We start from the raw sequence: 17,068 nt of genomic DNA on the forward strand, positions 1-17,068 counted from the left end.
ACAAAATAAGAGACTCTCTATCATGAAGATCATGGTGCTACTTTGAAGCACAAGTGTGGAAAAAGGATAATAACAATGCCCCTTCTCTCTTTTTCTCTCATTTTTTTGGGCCTTCTCTTTTTTATTTGGCCTTTTCTCTTTTTTCCTCACACGGGACAATGCTCTAATAATTATGATCATCACACTTCTATTTATTTACAACTCAAAAATTACAACTCAATACTAAAACAAAATATCAATCTATATGAATGCCTCCGGTGGTGTAATGGGATGTGCAATGATTCAAGAATGACATGTATAAAAAATTATGAGCGGTGGCTTTGCCACAAATACAATTTCAACTACATGATCATGCAAGTCAATATGACAATGATGGAGCGTGTCATAAAAAATGGAACGGTGGAAAGTTGCATGGCAATATATCTCGGAATGGCTATGGAAATGCCATAATAGGTAGGTATGGTGGCTGTTTTGAGGATGATATAAGGAGGTTTATGTGTGACTGAGCGTATCATATCACGGGGTTTGGATGCACCGGCGAAGTTTTCACCAACTCTCAAGGTGAGAAAGGGCAATGCATGGTACCGAAAAGGCTAGCAATGATGGAAGGGTGAGAGTGTGTATAATCCATGGACTCAACATTAGTCATAAAGAACTCACATACTTATTGCAAAAATCTAGAAGTCATCAAAAACCAAGCATTATGTGCATGCTCCTATGGGGATAGATTGGTAAGAAAAGACCATCGCTCGTCCCCGACCTCCACTCATAAGGAAGGCAATCAAATAACACCTCATGTTTCAAATTTTTTACACAACGGTCACCATACATGCATGCTACAGGACTTGCAAACTTCAACAGAAGTATTTCTCAAATTCACAACTACTCAACTAGAACACTCTAATATTACCACCTTTATACTTATTGCAAGTATTTCTCATCTCTAAAGAACTCACATACTTATTGCAAAAATCTAGAAGTCATCAAAAACCAAGCATTACGTGCATGCTCCTATGGGGATAGATTGGTAAGAAAAGACCATCGCTCATCCCCGACCGCCACTCATAAGGAAGGCAATCAAAGAACACCTCATGCTTCAAATTTGTCACACAACGGTTACCATACGTGCATGCTACGGGACTTGCAAACCTCAACACAAGTATTTCTCAATTTCACAATTACTTAACTAGCAAGACTCTAATATCACTATCTTCATATCTCAAAACAATCATCAAGTATCAAACTTCTCATAGTATTCAATGAACTCTATATGGAAGTTTTTATTATACCCATCTTGGATGCCTATCATATTAGGACTAATTTTATAGCCAAAGTAAATTACCATGCTGTTCTAAAAGACTCTCAAAATAATATAAGTGAAGCATGAGAGATCAATAATTTCTATAAAATAAAACCACCACCGTGCTCTAAAAAGATATAAGTGAAGCACTAGAGCAAAATTATCTAGCTCAAAAGATATAAGTGAAGCACATAGAGTATTCTAATAAATTCCGATTCATGTGTGTCTCTCCCAAAAGGTGTGTACAACAAGGATGATTGTGGTAAACTAAAAAATAGACTCAAATCATACAAGACGCTCCAAGCAAAACAAATATCATGTGGTGAATAAAAATATAGCCTCAAGTAAAGTTACCGATAGAAGAAGAAGAAAGAGGGGATGCCTTCCGGGGCATCCCCAAGCTTAGGATTTCGGTTGTCCTTGAATTTTACCTTGGGGTGGCTTGAGAATCCCCAATCGTAGGCTCTTGCCACTCCTTGTTCCAAAATCCATCAAATCTTTACCCAAAAACTTGAAAACTTCACAACACAAAACTCAACAGAAAATCTCATGAGCTCCGTTAGTATAAGAAAACAAACCACCACTTTAAGGTACTATAATGAACTCATTATTCATTTATATTGGTGTTAAACCTACTGTATTCCAACTTCTCTATGGTTCATACCCCCCGATACTAGCCATAGATTCATCAAAATAAGCAAACAACACACGAAAAATAGAATCTGTCAAAAACAGAACAGTCTATAGCAATCTGGAGGTTTCGAATACTTCTGTAACTCCAAAAATTCGGAAACATTAGGACGTCATAAATAATTTGTATATTGATCTACCTTAGTTGGAATTGGTATTTTATCACTCCCTGGTAAAAAATGAAAATTATTCTCGTGAGCGCATACCTTCTATTTTTTCAGCAAGATCAAATAACAATCACCCAAGAAGATCCTAAAGGCTTTACTTGGCACAAACACTAATTACAGCATAAAAAAGAATCATAACAGAGGATAGATGATTTATTTATCACTAAACAGGAAAAAAGCAAGGAAAAATATAAAATTGGGTTGCCTCCCAACAAGCGCTATCGTTTAGTGCCCCTAGCTAAGCATAAAAACAAGAATAGATCTAGGTATTATCATCTTTGGTATGCAATCCATATGTGGCTCTCATAATAAATTCATAAGGTAATTTAATTTTATTTCTAGGAAAGTGTTCCATGCCTTTCCTTGACGGAAATTGGAACCTAATATTTTCTTCTTTCATATCAATAATTGCACCAATCGTTCTAAGGAAAGGTCTATCAAGAATAATGGGACATGTAGGATTGCAATCTACATCAAGAACAATGAAATCTATGGGCACATAATTCCTATTTGCAACAATAAGAACATTATTAATCCTTGATACGTCTCCGTCGTATCTATTTTTCCAAACACTTTTGCCCTTGTTTTGGACTCTAACTTGCATGATTTGAATGGAACTAACCCGGACTGACGCTGTTTTCAGCAGAATTACCATGGTGTTATTTATGTGCAGAAACAAACGTTCTCGGAATGACCTGAAACTTCACGGAGCAACTTTTTGGAAAATATAAAAAATGCCTGCAAAAGATGAAGGCCATGGGGCCCACCACCTGTCCACGAGGGTGGGGGCGCGCCTGCCCCCCTAGGGCGTGCCCCTACCTCGTGGGCCCCCTGGAGCTCCTCCGACTCCAACTCCAACTCTATATATTGTGTTTCGGGGAGAAAAAAATCAGGGAGAAGAATTCATCGCGTTTTATGATACGGAGCCGCCGCCAAGCCCTAAAACCTCTCGGGAGGGCTGATCTGGAGTCCGTTCGGGGCTCCAGAGAGGGGAATCCATCGCCATCTTCATCATTAACCATCCTCCATCACCAATTTCATGGTGCTCACCGCCGTGCGTGAGTAATTCCATCGTAGGCTTGCTGGACGGTGATGGGTTGGATGAGATTTATCATGTAATCGAGTTAGTTTTGTTAGGGTTTGATCCCTAGTATCCACTATGTTCTCAGATTGATGTTGCTATGACTTTGCTATGCTTAATGCTTGTCACTAGGGCCCGAGTGCCATGATTTCAGATCTGAACCTATTATGTTTTCATCAATATATGAGAGTTCTCGATCCTATCTTGCAAGTCTATGGTCACCTATTATGTGTTGTGATCCGTTAACCCCGAAGTGACTATAATCGGGATACTTACTGGTGATGACCGTAGTTTGAGGAGTTCATGTATTCACTATGTGTTAATGCTTTGTTCCGGTATTCTATTAAAAGGAGGCCTTAATATATCTTAGTTTCCATAAGGACCCCGCTGCCACGGGAGGGTAGGACAAAAGATGTCATGCAAGTTCTTTTCCATAAGCACGTATGACTATATTCGGAATACATGCCTACATTACATTGATGAACTGGAGCTAGTTCTGTGTCATCCTAGGTTATGACTGTTACATGATGAACTGCATCCGGCATAATTCTCCATCACCGTTCCATTGCCTACAAGCTTTCCATATATTGTTCTTCGCTTATTTACTTTCCCGTTGCTATTGCTATCATCACTACATAATACCAAAAACATTACTTTTACTACTGTTACCTTTTGCTACCGTTACCACTACTATCATATTACTTTGCTACTAAATACTTTGCTGTAGATACTAAGTTTCCAGGTGTGGTTGAATTAACAACTCAGCTGCTAATACTTGAGAATATTCTTTGCCTCCCCTTGTGTCGAATCAATAAATTTGGGTTGAATACTTTACCCTCGAAAACTGTTGCGACCCCCTATACTTGTGGGTTATCAAGACTATTTTCTGGCGCCGTTTCCAGGGAGCATAGCTCTATTCTTTGAGTCACTTGGGATTTATATCTTCTTATAATTATGAAGAACTTGAGAGATCCAAAAACCAAGATTTATCCCTCAACTACGAGGGGAGGTAAGGAACTGCCATCTAGCTCTGCACTTGATTCACCTTCTGTTTTAGGTAAGCTTGCGACACCTAAACCCGCTTCTCCTATTCGTTCTGATATGTCGCATGTTATTGATGATGCCACTTCTGCTATACATGATACTTATGATGAAACTACTTCTATGCTTGATACTACTGTGGCGCTTAGTGAATTTCTTGACGAACAACTTGCTAGGGCCAGAGAGATTGAAAATATTGAATCTGATAATACTAATGAAAGTGATGATGAAGACTTGCCTGTTATTCCTAAGGGTTATGTTTTTGATAAAGAAGCTTCTTTAGGTATTTTAGCTTGCAAGATAGATACAAACTCAAGAGGTTATTAGCTTAATGGAATAAGCAATCTCTAAATGCTAGGATGAAACCTGACCCTGCTTTTGCTACTTCACCTATCTGTGTTACCGATAAGGATTATGAATTCTCTGTTGATCCTGATATAATTACTTTGGTTGGATCTGATCCTTTTCATGGCTATGAATCTGAAACTATTGTGGCACATCTTACTAAATTAAATGATATAGCCACCTTGTTCACAACTAATGAGAGAACTCGTTACTTTTATATACTTAAAATATTTCCGTTCTCATTAAAGGGTGATGCTATGATATGGTTTAATTCTCTTGATTCTGGTTGTGTGCGTAGTCCCCAGGATATGATTTATTACTTCTCTGCTAAATATTTCCCTGCTCATAAGAAACAAGCTGCTTTAAGGGATATATATAATTTTGTGCAAATTGAAGTAGAGAGTCTCCCACAAGTTTGGGGGAGGCTTCTCCAATTACTTAATGCTTTGCCTGATCATCATCTTAAGAAAAATTCAATACTTGATATCTTTTATAATGGACTAACCGATGCCTCCAGAGATTACCTGGATAGTTGTGCTGGTTCTATTTTCAGAGAAAGTACACCGGATGAAGCTGAAATTCTATTGAATAATATGTTGACAAATGAAAATAATTGGACACCTCCGGAGCCAATTCCTAAGCCTATTCCTAAACCAACTCCGAAGAAGAGGGGTATTCTATTTCTCAGTCCTGAAGATATGCAAGAGGCAAAGAAATCTATGAAAGAAAAAGGTATTAAAGCTGAAGATGTTAAGAATTTACCTCCTATTGAAGAAATACACGGTCTTAATTTACTGCCTGTTGAAGAAACATATGATATTAATCCTTTACCTATTGAAGAAACTCATGTTCTTGATAACCCAACATAGGTAGTAAAGGTAAATTCTCTCTATAGATATGATAAAGCTAAAATACCATTTACTAAGTTTGCTAGCCCCTGCTTAGATGAGTTTGATAAATTTATGGTTAAGCAAGAAGATTTTAATGCTTATTTTGGTAGAAAATTAAAATACAATTCAAATATGCTTGAACACTTGGGTGATTATATGGCTAATGTCAAAGTTGAACTTAAACTTATTAGTAAACATGCTTCTATGGTTACCACTCAAGTACAACAAGTACTTAAAGCTCAAAATGATTTGCTCAATGAATTGAATAGTAAGGATAATGATAATGTTGTTAGAGTTATGACTAGAGGTGGTAGAATGACTCAGGAACCTTTGTATCCTGAAGGCCACCCTAAAAGAATTGAGCAAGATTCTCAGAGAAATAATATAGATGCACCTAGTACTTCTAAAAGGAAGAAAAAGAAAAATGATAGGACTTTGCATGCTTCTAGTGAACCTGTTATTGAAACACCTGAGAATCCAAATGATATTTCTATTTCTGATGCTGAAACTCAATCTGGTAATGAACCTAAAACTAGTAATAATGTTAATGATAATGTTCATGATGATGCTCAACCTAGTAATGATAATGATATAGAAATTGAACCTGCTGTTGATCTTGATAACCCACAATCAAAGAATCAACGTTATGATAAGAAAGAATTTGTTGCTAGGAAACACGGTAAAGAAAGAGAGCCTTGGGTTCAGAAACCTATGCCTTTTCCTCCCAAACCATCCAAGAAAAAGGATGATGAGTATTTTGAGCGCTTTGCTGAAATGATTAGACCTATCTTTTTGCGTATGTGATTAACTGATATGCTCAAAATGAATCCTTATGCTAAGTATATGAAAGATATTGTTACAAATAAAAGAAAGATACCAGAAGATGAAATTTCCACCATGCTTGCTAATTATACTTTTAAGGGTGGAATACCTAAGAAACTAGGAGATCCAGGAGTACCCACTATACCATGCTCCATTAAAAGAAACTATGTTAAAACTGCTTTATGTGATCTTGGAGCCGGTGTTAGTGTTATGCCTCTCTCTTTATATCGTAGACTTGATTTGAATAAGTTGACACCTACTGAAATATCTTTGCAAATGGTTGATAAATCAACTGCTATACCTGTCGGTATTTGTGAGGATGTGCCTGTTGTAGTTGCAACTGTTACTATTTTAATGGACTTTGTTATTCTTGATATTCCCGAGGACGATAGTATGTCTATTATTCTTGGAAGACCCTTTTTGAATACTCCAGGGGCTGTTATTGATTGCACTAAAGGCAATATCACTTTTCATGTTAATGGTAATGAGCATACGGTACAGTTTCCGAGGAAACAAACTCAAGTTCATAATATCAACTCTATTGGAAAAATCCCAGCAATTATATTTGGAGGTTTTGAATTTCCTCTTCCTACTGTCAAGAAGAAATATGATATTCTTATTATTGGGGATGTGCATATCCCCGTTGAGGTAACATAGTGTTATTCGAAATTTCTCCGATTCCATGTTATTCGGAATGAGTTCGTTAACAAGACTTGATCAACCTTGTTAGTGGATTCCTTTTGATAAGCATGAGATGGATGAAACTAGAAGGCACAGCCAGCTATACCGTCCTTTTACTTTCTGTTATTTATATTAAATAAAATAAAAATAGTATTTTTCTGTCTGTTATATGATTATCCGTGCAATATAAAAATACCCAAAAAATAAAAGTTCTCCAAATGCCCTAAAATTTAAATATGATTTTTTCTGGAATATTTGAGAATATCTGGCACTGAGAACATAGCACGGGGGGCACCCACCTGCCCACGAGGGTGGAGGGCGCGCCCTACCCCCTAGGGGCACCCCCCTGCCTCGTGGGCCCACGGTGGCCCTCCTCCACTTATCCTTTCACCCACACACTCCTTCTTCCTCCCACAAACACGAATATCCAGCTCAAACCCGAGTCCAAGCTCATTTTGCTGCCATTTTCGATCTCCTTGCTCAAAGCACCTCTCACAAAACTGCTTGGGGGGATTGTTCCTTGGTATGTGACTCCTCCATTGGTCCAATTAGTTTTCGTTCTAGTGATTTATTCATTGCAAATTTTTGCTGCTTAGGTGACCATGTTCTTGAGCTTGCATGCCAAATTTATATGGTCAAAAGTAGTTTTGATGCATGATATAGGCCCTAGGCACTTGTAGGAGTAGTTGCTATCAATATTATTGAGTTTGGTTTACTTTTATTTTGAAGTTACTAAAAATTTCAGAATTTTTCAGAAAATGATGAAGAAACTCTGAGGGGCTCATCGAGCCGAAGCTCGAAGGAAAAGGCACCGAAGTCTAAGTATAATCTGCCTCGCACCGCGGAGGTTTGGTCATGTGAATGGCCTTCCGATGATTTCTTGAGAGCAGCCGGGATTTATGAAGATTTTCATGAATTGGCTAAGAATGCAGGCCTCACCGCTTTCCTCCACGACCAACGCGATCAGTATCTCTTACTCACAAATATCTTTGTGCAAAACTTTCATTTCCATTCTAGGAGCTCACCACCTACGGTGGAGTTTCATTTATATGATGAGCATAAGGAGATGTCACTTTATGATTTTTGTTGGGTTTTTAGTCCCTTTTGAGGGCAAGAAAGAGGAACCACATCGCAAGGATGTGGATGGGTTTATTGATACAATCACTGTAGGGGAAACAAGGAAGATTTCTGATGCACGAATCACTAGCATACATTTTCCTGTTTTACGCTATTTTGCATTATTTGCTAATCGTTGTTTAATTGGTCACGGAAACTGTGGAAACCTTAGTGTCCCTGATATTATTATTTTGCTCCACGGTTTATATGGTGATAACTCTGTTAGTATGGGCGGCATTATTGCTAAACGGTTAAGTCTGAACCGTACCAAGGTCCCCATCTTTGAAGGCATCTATGCTTCACGCCTAGCTGCACATTTTAACATACCTATTAGGCATTATGAGAAGGAAGAAAAAGTGCTACCTTGTGTTTATTTAGATTATAAAAGTATGGTGGCACATGATTTTATTGTTAAGAATAGGGAAGGAGAGCTTAAATACAAATTGTTCTTTGATAAACATCATCCTAAGATTATTACCCTGCCTGCTCCTTCTTTGTTTGATTTATCTGCAGGCCAGTACCTTGTTCCATTAAAGGCTATTCACGCCTACCGGAACCCTGCACCAGCTATGGAGCCAGAGCCGGAACCGCTAGAGTTGATCCTTCACGACAGTCTAATTACCAGTGGAATCCGGAGATGATTGCCAACCAGTGGCAATCGGAGTCTTCTTCTTCTTCGCAGTACGACCCCAACTATTATTATGGATATCCGCCAGGCCAGCCGTGGCCATAGACCAACTTAGGCCAAAAGCCTAAGCTTGGGGGGTACGTATTTCTCACCGACATTACATTTATGTTCACACACTCATTGCTAGATGTCGGTGCTCATACTTTTTCATTGTACATCCATGCTAGTTTATTTTCTTTTTATGCTTTCTTTTTGTGTGTTTAATAAACCTTAAGAAAAAACCAAAAAAATTAGTTGTAGCTTCTAATTAGTTTACTTTCCAATGCTTATAGTAGTAATTAAAAATAAAACCCAAAAAGATTTAATGTTCTTCTTTTACTTGTTGGGAGCTCTCCCGTGTAAATAGTTTTATTTCTTTTCTTTTCTTTGGGGGTCGATAGGAGAAGACCTTAATTAAATTGTTGAAGTGGATCTTGTATGCATAATTGTTGATCTGACAAAAGAGCCCATATTGCCTTGTCTTCTCCTGTTTATTGAATGCTTGCAGATTCCAGCTTAGTTCAATGCACGTGCACTATTATTATTATTCACATCGTTCGGTCGTGCAAGTGAAAGGCAATTATGATGATATATGATGGACTGAATGAGATGAGAAAAGCTGGTATGAACTCGACCTCTTTTGTTTTTGTAAATATGATTAGTTCATCGTTCCTGATTCAGCCTCTTATGAATAAACATGTTTGCAATGACAACTAGAGATCATAGTTTCTTGTGCCATGCTTGATTAGCTATGAGTTATAATGGTTTACCTTGCGTGCCAACATGCTATTAAAATGGTTGTGATGTGGTATGATAGGGTGGCATCCTCCTCTGAATGATTTAAGTGACTTGACTTGGCGCATGTTCACGCATGTAGTTGAAACAAAATCAACATAGCCTTCACGATATTTATGTTCATGGTGGTTTATATCCTTCCCATGCTTGCATTGGGTGTTGATTAATTTTAATGCATGTTCATGACTGTTGTCGCTCTCTAGCTGGTCTCTTCCCAGTCTTTTGCTAGCCTTCACCAGTACTAAGCGGGAATACTGCTTGTGCATCCAAACTCCATAAACCCCAAAGTTATTCCACATGAGTCCATCGTACCTACCTATATACGGTATATACCTGCCGTTCCAAGTAAATTTGTATGTGCCAAACTCTAAACCTTCAAATAAATATCCTGTTTTGTATGCTCGAATAGCTCATGTATCAACTAGGGCTGTCTGTATCTTCCATGTTAGGCGGGTTATTCTCAAGAGGAGTGGACTCCGCTCCTCACTCACGAGAAAGTGGCTGGTCACCGGGATGCCCATTCCCATGCTTTATGCAAACTAAATCAAAATAATTGCAAACAAAACCCCCCTGGGACTCTTGTTAGTTGGAGGCACTCGTTGTTTTCGAGCAAGCCATGGATTGATGCTTGTTGGTGGAAGGGGGAGTATAAAATTTACCATTCTATTTTGGTACCGCCTATAATGTGTGTAGCATGGAAGATATTGCCATCTCTTGGTTGTTATGTTGACAATGAAAGTATACCGTTCAAAATAGTATTCATCTCTATTTCAAAACCGAGCTCTGGCACCTCTACAAATCCCTGCTTCCCTCTGCGAAGGTCCTATCTATTTACTTATATGCCGAGTCATCATCCTCTTATTAAAAAGCACCAGTTGGAGAGCACTGCTTTCATTTGCATTCATTATTGTTAGTTTACATTGAGTATGACTTGACTGGATCTCTTTTACCATGAATTACAATGTCTAGTCAGTCCTTGGTCTTTAAAGGTGCTCTGCATTTATGTTTTGCGGTCTCAGAAAGGGCTAGCGAGATACCATCTTGTTATATCATATTATGATTGTTTTGAGGAAGTGTTGTCATCCGAGATTTATTATTATTGCTCGCTAGTTGATTATGCTATTGATATGAGTAAACTAGAGACCTAAGCATTATTGAGAATATGGTTAGTTATAATCTTTGCTGAAAACTTGAATGCTGGCTTTACATATTTACAACGACAAGAGCAAACAGAGTTTGTAAAAGTTTTTCTTTATCACTTTCAGTTTGTCAACTGAATTGCTTGAGGACAAGCAAAGGTTTAAGCTTGGGGGAGTTGATACGTCTCTGTCGTATCGACTTTTCCAAACACGTTTTCCCTTGTTTTGGACTCTAACTTGCATGATTTGAATGGAACTAACCCGGACTGACGCTGTTTTCAACAGAATTACCATGGTGTTATTTATGTGCAGAAACAAACGTTCTTTGAATGACCTGAAACTTCATGGAGCAACTTTTTGGAAAATATAAAAAATGCCTGCAAAAGATGAAGGCCAAGGGGCCCACCACCTATCCACGAGGGTGGGGGCGCGCCCCCTACCTCGTGGGCCCCTGGAGCTCCTCCGACTCCAAATCCAACTCTATATATTGTGTTTTGGGGAGAAAAAAATCAGGGAGAAGAATTCATCACGTTTTATGATACGGAGCCGTCGCCAAGCCCTAAAACCTCTCGGGAGGGCTGATCTGGAGTCCGTTTGGGGCTCCAGAGAGGGGAATCCGTCGCCATCTTCATCATCAACAATCCTCCATCACCAATTTCATGATGGTCACCACCGTGCGTGAGTAATTCCATCGTAGGCTTGCTGGACGGTGATGGGTTGGATGAGATTTATCATGTAATCGAGTTAGTTTTGTTAGGGTTTGATCCCTAGTATCCACTATGTTCTGAGATTGATGTTGCTATGACTTTGCTATGCTTAATGCTTGTCACTAGGGCCCGAGTGCCATGATTTCAGATCTGAACCTATTATGTTTTCATCAATATATGAGAGTTCTTGATCATATCTTGCAAGTCTATGGTCACCTATTATGTGTTATGATCTATTAACCCCGAAGTGACAATAATCTGGATACTTACCGGTGATGACCGTAGTTTGAGGAGTTCATGTATTCACTATGTGTTAATGCTTTGTTCTGGTACTCTATTAAAAGGAGGCCTTAATATCCCTTAGTTTCCATAAGGACCCGCTGCCACGGGAGGGTAGGACAAAAGATGTCATGCAAGTTCTTTTCCATAAGCACGTATGACTATATTCGGAATACATGCCTACATTACATTGATGAACTGGAGCTAGTTCTGTGTCATCCTAGGTTATGACTGTTACATGATGAACTGCATCCGGCATAATTCTCCATCACCGATCCATTGCCTACGAGATTTCCATATATTGTTCTTCACTTATTTACTTTCCCGTTGCTATTGCTATCATCACTACAAAATACCAAAAACATTACTTTTACTACTGTTACCTTTTGCTACCGTTACCACTACTATCATATTACTTTGCTACTAAATACTTTGCTGCAGATACTAAGTTTCCAGGTGTGGTTGAATTGACAACTCAGCAGCTAATACTTGAGAATATTCTTTGGCTCCCCTTGTGTCGAATCAATAAATTTGGGTTGAATACTTTACCCTCGAAAACTGTTGCGATCCCCTATACTTGTGGGTTATCAATCCTTCCCTTAGGTTTCTTAATGGTGGAATCCACAAGATGCAAATTTAAAGAACAATCATAAAATTCACGGAAACCTAGCACATCACACAAAGTTTTTGGAATCATGGAAACACTAGCGCCCAAATCACATAAAGCATAGCATTCATAATCTTTAATCTTAATTTTAATAGTAGGTTCCCACTCATCATAAAGTTTTCTAGGAATAGAAACTTCTAATTCAATCTTTTCTTTATGGGATTGCATTAAAGCATCAACGATGTGCTTAGTAAAGGCCTTATTTTGATCATAAGCATGAGGAGAATTAAACACGGATTGCAACAAGGAAATACAATCTATCAAAAAGCAATTATCATAATTAAATTCCTTGAAATCCAAAATAGTGGGTTCATTGCTATGTAAAGTTTTGACCTCTTCAATCCCACTTTTATTAATTCTAGCATCAAGATCTAAAAACTCCGAATCATTGGGACGCCTTTTAACTAAAGGTGACTCATCTCCAGTCCCATCTTTATCAAGATTCATATTGGAAAAAAAGATTTAATAGGAGACACATCAATCACTTTTAGATCTTCATCATTATTATCATGAAAACTAGAAGAACACACTTTCACAAAGCAATCTTTTTTAGCACGCATCCTAGCGGTTCTTTCTTTGCACCATCAATGGAAATTCTCATGGCTTTGAGAGACTCATTTATGTCATGCTTAGGTGGAATAGATCTAAGTTTCAAAGAATCAACATCAAGAGAAATTCTATCCACGTTCCTAGCCAACTCATCAATCTTAGGCAAGTTTTCTTCAAGCAAAGCATTGAAATTCTTTTGCGAATTCATAAATTCTTTAACACTAGTCTCAAAATCAGAGGGCATCTTGTTTAAATTTCCATAAGAGTTGTTGTAGGAATTACCGTAATTATTAGAGGAATTACTAGGGAATGGCCTAGAATTAAAGTTTCCTCTATACGCGTTGTTACCAAAATTGTTCCTACCAACAAAATTCACATCCATGGATTCATTATTATTCTCAATCAAAGTGGACAAAGGCATATCATTAGCATCAGAAGATACACTCTTATTAGCAAACAATTTCATAAGTTCATCCATCTTTCCACTCAAAACATTAATCTCTTCAATAGCGTCAACCTTTTTACTAGTGGATCTTTCGGTGTGCCATTGAGAATAATTAAACATAATATTGTCTAGGAGTTTAGTAGCTTCTCCTAAAGTGATTTGCATAAAAGTGCCTCCCATGGCCGAATCTAAAAGATTTCTAGAAGCAAAATTTATTCCAGCATAAAAATTCTGTATAATCATCCATAAATTCGAACCATGTGTAGGGCAATTACGTATCATTAATTTCATCCTCTCGCAAGCTTGTGCAACATGCTCATGATCAAGTTGCTTAAAATTCATAATATCATTTCTAAGAGAGATGATCTTAGCGGGAGGAAAAAACTTAAGAGATAAAAGCATCTTTGCACTTGTTCCATGAATCAATACTATTTCTAGGCAAAGAAGAAAACCAAGGTTTAGCACGATCTCTAAGTGAAAACGGAAATAGCTTCAATTTAACAATATCATTATCCACCTCTTTATTCTTTTGCATATCACACATGTCAACAAAGTTGTTTAGATGGGTCGCGACATCTTCACTTGGAAGGCCCGAAAATTGATCTTTCATGACAAGATTCAACAAAGCATCATTAACTTCACAAGATTCAGCATCGGTAATAGGAGCAATTGGAGTGCTAATAAAATCATTGTTGTTGGTATTGGAAAAGTCACATAATTTAGTATTATCTTGAGCCATCGTGACAAACGATCAATCCAGCACACAAGCAAACAAGAAGCAAGCGAAAAGAGGCGAACGAAAAAGGGCGAATAAAATGGCAAAGGTGAAGTGGGGAGAGGAAAACGAGAGGCAAATGGAAAATAATGTAATGCGAGGGATAAGAGTTTGTGATGGGTACTTGGTATGTCTTGACTTGAGCGTAGATCTCCCCGACAATGGTTCCAGAAATCCTTCTTGCTACCTCTTGAGCATGCGTTGGTTTTCCCTTGAAGAGGAAAGGGCGATGCACCAAGTAGCGTAAGTATTTCCCTCAGTTTTTGAGAACCAAGGTATCAATCCAGTAGGAGACTACACACAAGTCGCATAGTACCTGCACAAACAATCAAGAACCTTGCAACCAATGCGACAAAGGGGTTGTCAATCCCTTCACGGCCACTTGCAAAAGTGAGATCTGATCAAGATAATAAGATAAATAGTTTTGGTATTTTTGTTGTATAGATTGGAAAATAAAGATTGCAAAATAAATAGTAGACTAGAATTATAGATCGGAAACTTATATGATGTAAAGTAGACCCGGGGGCCATAGGTTTCACTAGTGGCTTCTCTCATGATAGCATATATTACGTTGGGTGAGCAAATTACTACAGAGCAATTGATAGAAAAGCGCATAGTTATGATGATATCTAAGGCAATGATCATGAATATAGGCATCACGTCCGTGTCAAGTAGATCGAAACGATTCTGCATCTACTACTATTACTCCACACATCGACCACTATCTAGCATGCATCTAGAGTATTAAGTTCATAAGAACAGAGTAACGCATTAAGGAAGATGACATGATGTAGAGGGATAAACTCAAGAAATATGGTATAAACCCCATCTTTTTATCCTCAATGGCAACAATACAATACGTGCCTTGCTGCCCCTACTGTCACTGGGAAAGGACACCACAAGATTGAACCCAAAGCTAAGCACTTCTCCCATTGCAAGAAAATCAATCTAGTAGGCTAAACTAAACCGATAATTCAAAGAGACTTGCAAAGATATCATATCATGCATATAAGAATTCAGAGAAGGACCAAATAATATTCATAGATAATCAAATTCATAAACCCACAATTCATCGGATCTCGACAAACACACTGCAAAAGAGTATTACATTGAATAGATCTCCAAGAACATCAAGGAGAACTTTGTATTGAGAACCAAAGAGAGAGAAGAAGCCATCTAGCTAATAACTATGGACCCGAAGGTCTGTGGTAAACTACTCACACAACATCGGAGAGGCTATGGTGTTGATGTAGAAGCCCTCCGTGATCGAATCCCCCTCCGGCAGATCGCCGGAAAAGGCCCCAGATGGGATCTCACAGGTACAGAAGGTTGCGGCAGTGGAAAAGTGGTTTCGTGGCTCCCCTGGATGTTTTTAGGATACATTTGTATATATAGGCGAAAGAAGTACGTCGGTGGAGCTCTGTGGGGCGTGTACCCCCTGGGCGCGCCCCATGCCTCGTGGAGGCTTCGTTGACTCCCGACTGCGGTGAGCCCCCGGGGCGTGTACAGCCCCGCCCTGACACGTGGCTTGCACGGTAGGGCTAGATGAGGTGCATCTGGGCACTCGTGAGCCAGCGCGGGGCTCACGAGGCCCCACCTCATGGCGGGTTGCGCCTGGTCTTGGTTCTTCATGGCTGTGGCATTCCTGCGAGATGGTTAGACAACCTGCGCCGAATGGATTTCCAGAGGCTATCGTACGAAAAGGCCAAGCACCAACGACCCCAGGAGGTGACGTGAATGGGGCCGGCCCGCCAGATAGAGCTCAGCCGTTGGATTTATCAACGCTGCAGGGATGGGCCCGAGCATAGACGTCGTGCCTAGCCTTCTTATGCGAAGGATCCTGAAGAAAGACAATCGGCGTGCGGCTCCCATGCATGGTGGGTGACAATTGAGCAGGTGATATCCATAGGTAGATTACGCATGAAAAGCAACCAGCTTAGGTAAGTGCGAGAACGATACATGCCACTAGGTTGGACCTGAGCAGCCTGGGGTTAATGCAGCCCAAGGGATGCTCCCGGCAGAGTGAACTGAAGATGCAAGCGGATACGTGCCGCAGGGACAGACCCATGTGGCCTGGGGATGATGCAGCCCAGGGGGCACTCCCAGCTGAATGAACTTGGAAAAATGTCACCTGGTTTGGTTGCTGAAGGAGTGTTGGGGTAGCTGAAGACACGTAGCGAAGAAGCCGCTTCTCATGAGCTGCCGAGGCCCTGAGCCTTGGGTGGCCTCCTGAGGACCATTTCCATCTCTACCAGGACCACGTGGTGCATGGCCTCTAGACCCGCCAGGGTGCTCGCAGGTTGCGCTGGAAGGCGGCAGCCATGATCGGCAGGCCAAACGGCATGTGAACATAGCTGTGAGGCGGGCCCTCGCACCGGCCAGCACGCGAAGGCCAGAAGCGCTCCTGAGATGCGGCCCTATTGAGCCATGGGATGTCGATGCAGACGCACAGCTGACCACCCTCGCCTGGGTGGGGAGTAACACCAGGTGGGCGGTGGTCGCCATGCATTGCTCTTGCTTCCTGAAGCTCCTGAGATGCCTTGGTGATGAACTCCTGAGCGCCGGACGCTCCTTGCCTGGTGTCCTCCTGAGGGAAATGTGCCGCGAAGCACGCCTCCACATGGTGCCCGAGCTCCTCATGATGTTGGCCAGGTCTGAGGCCCTCTAGAAGAGAGCCCCCGAGCCCTGCCCGAGGAGGGCGCCGAGTGCGCCTCCCTATGCGAGGGAGGGAGGCGTCCCAGGCGCTGGCGCGGGTCCTGAAGTGGTGCCGCTGGAGGTGCCTCTCCCTTGAGGCTCAGTGCGGAGTAGCTGCTTCTTCTTCTTGGGGTTGGCCTCAGGAAGGTACTACGCACCCGCGCTGTCAGGGTCTTCGATTGATGTAGCTTGGAAGGCGCACCGCGTCTCTTTCTTCG

The sequence above is a fragment of the Triticum aestivum genome, chromosome 4A (assembly GCF_018294505.1).
Source record: "Triticum aestivum cultivar Chinese Spring chromosome 4A, IWGSC CS RefSeq v2.1, whole genome shotgun sequence".
Lineage (NCBI taxonomy): Eukaryota > Viridiplantae > Streptophyta > Magnoliopsida > Poales > Poaceae > Triticum > Triticum aestivum.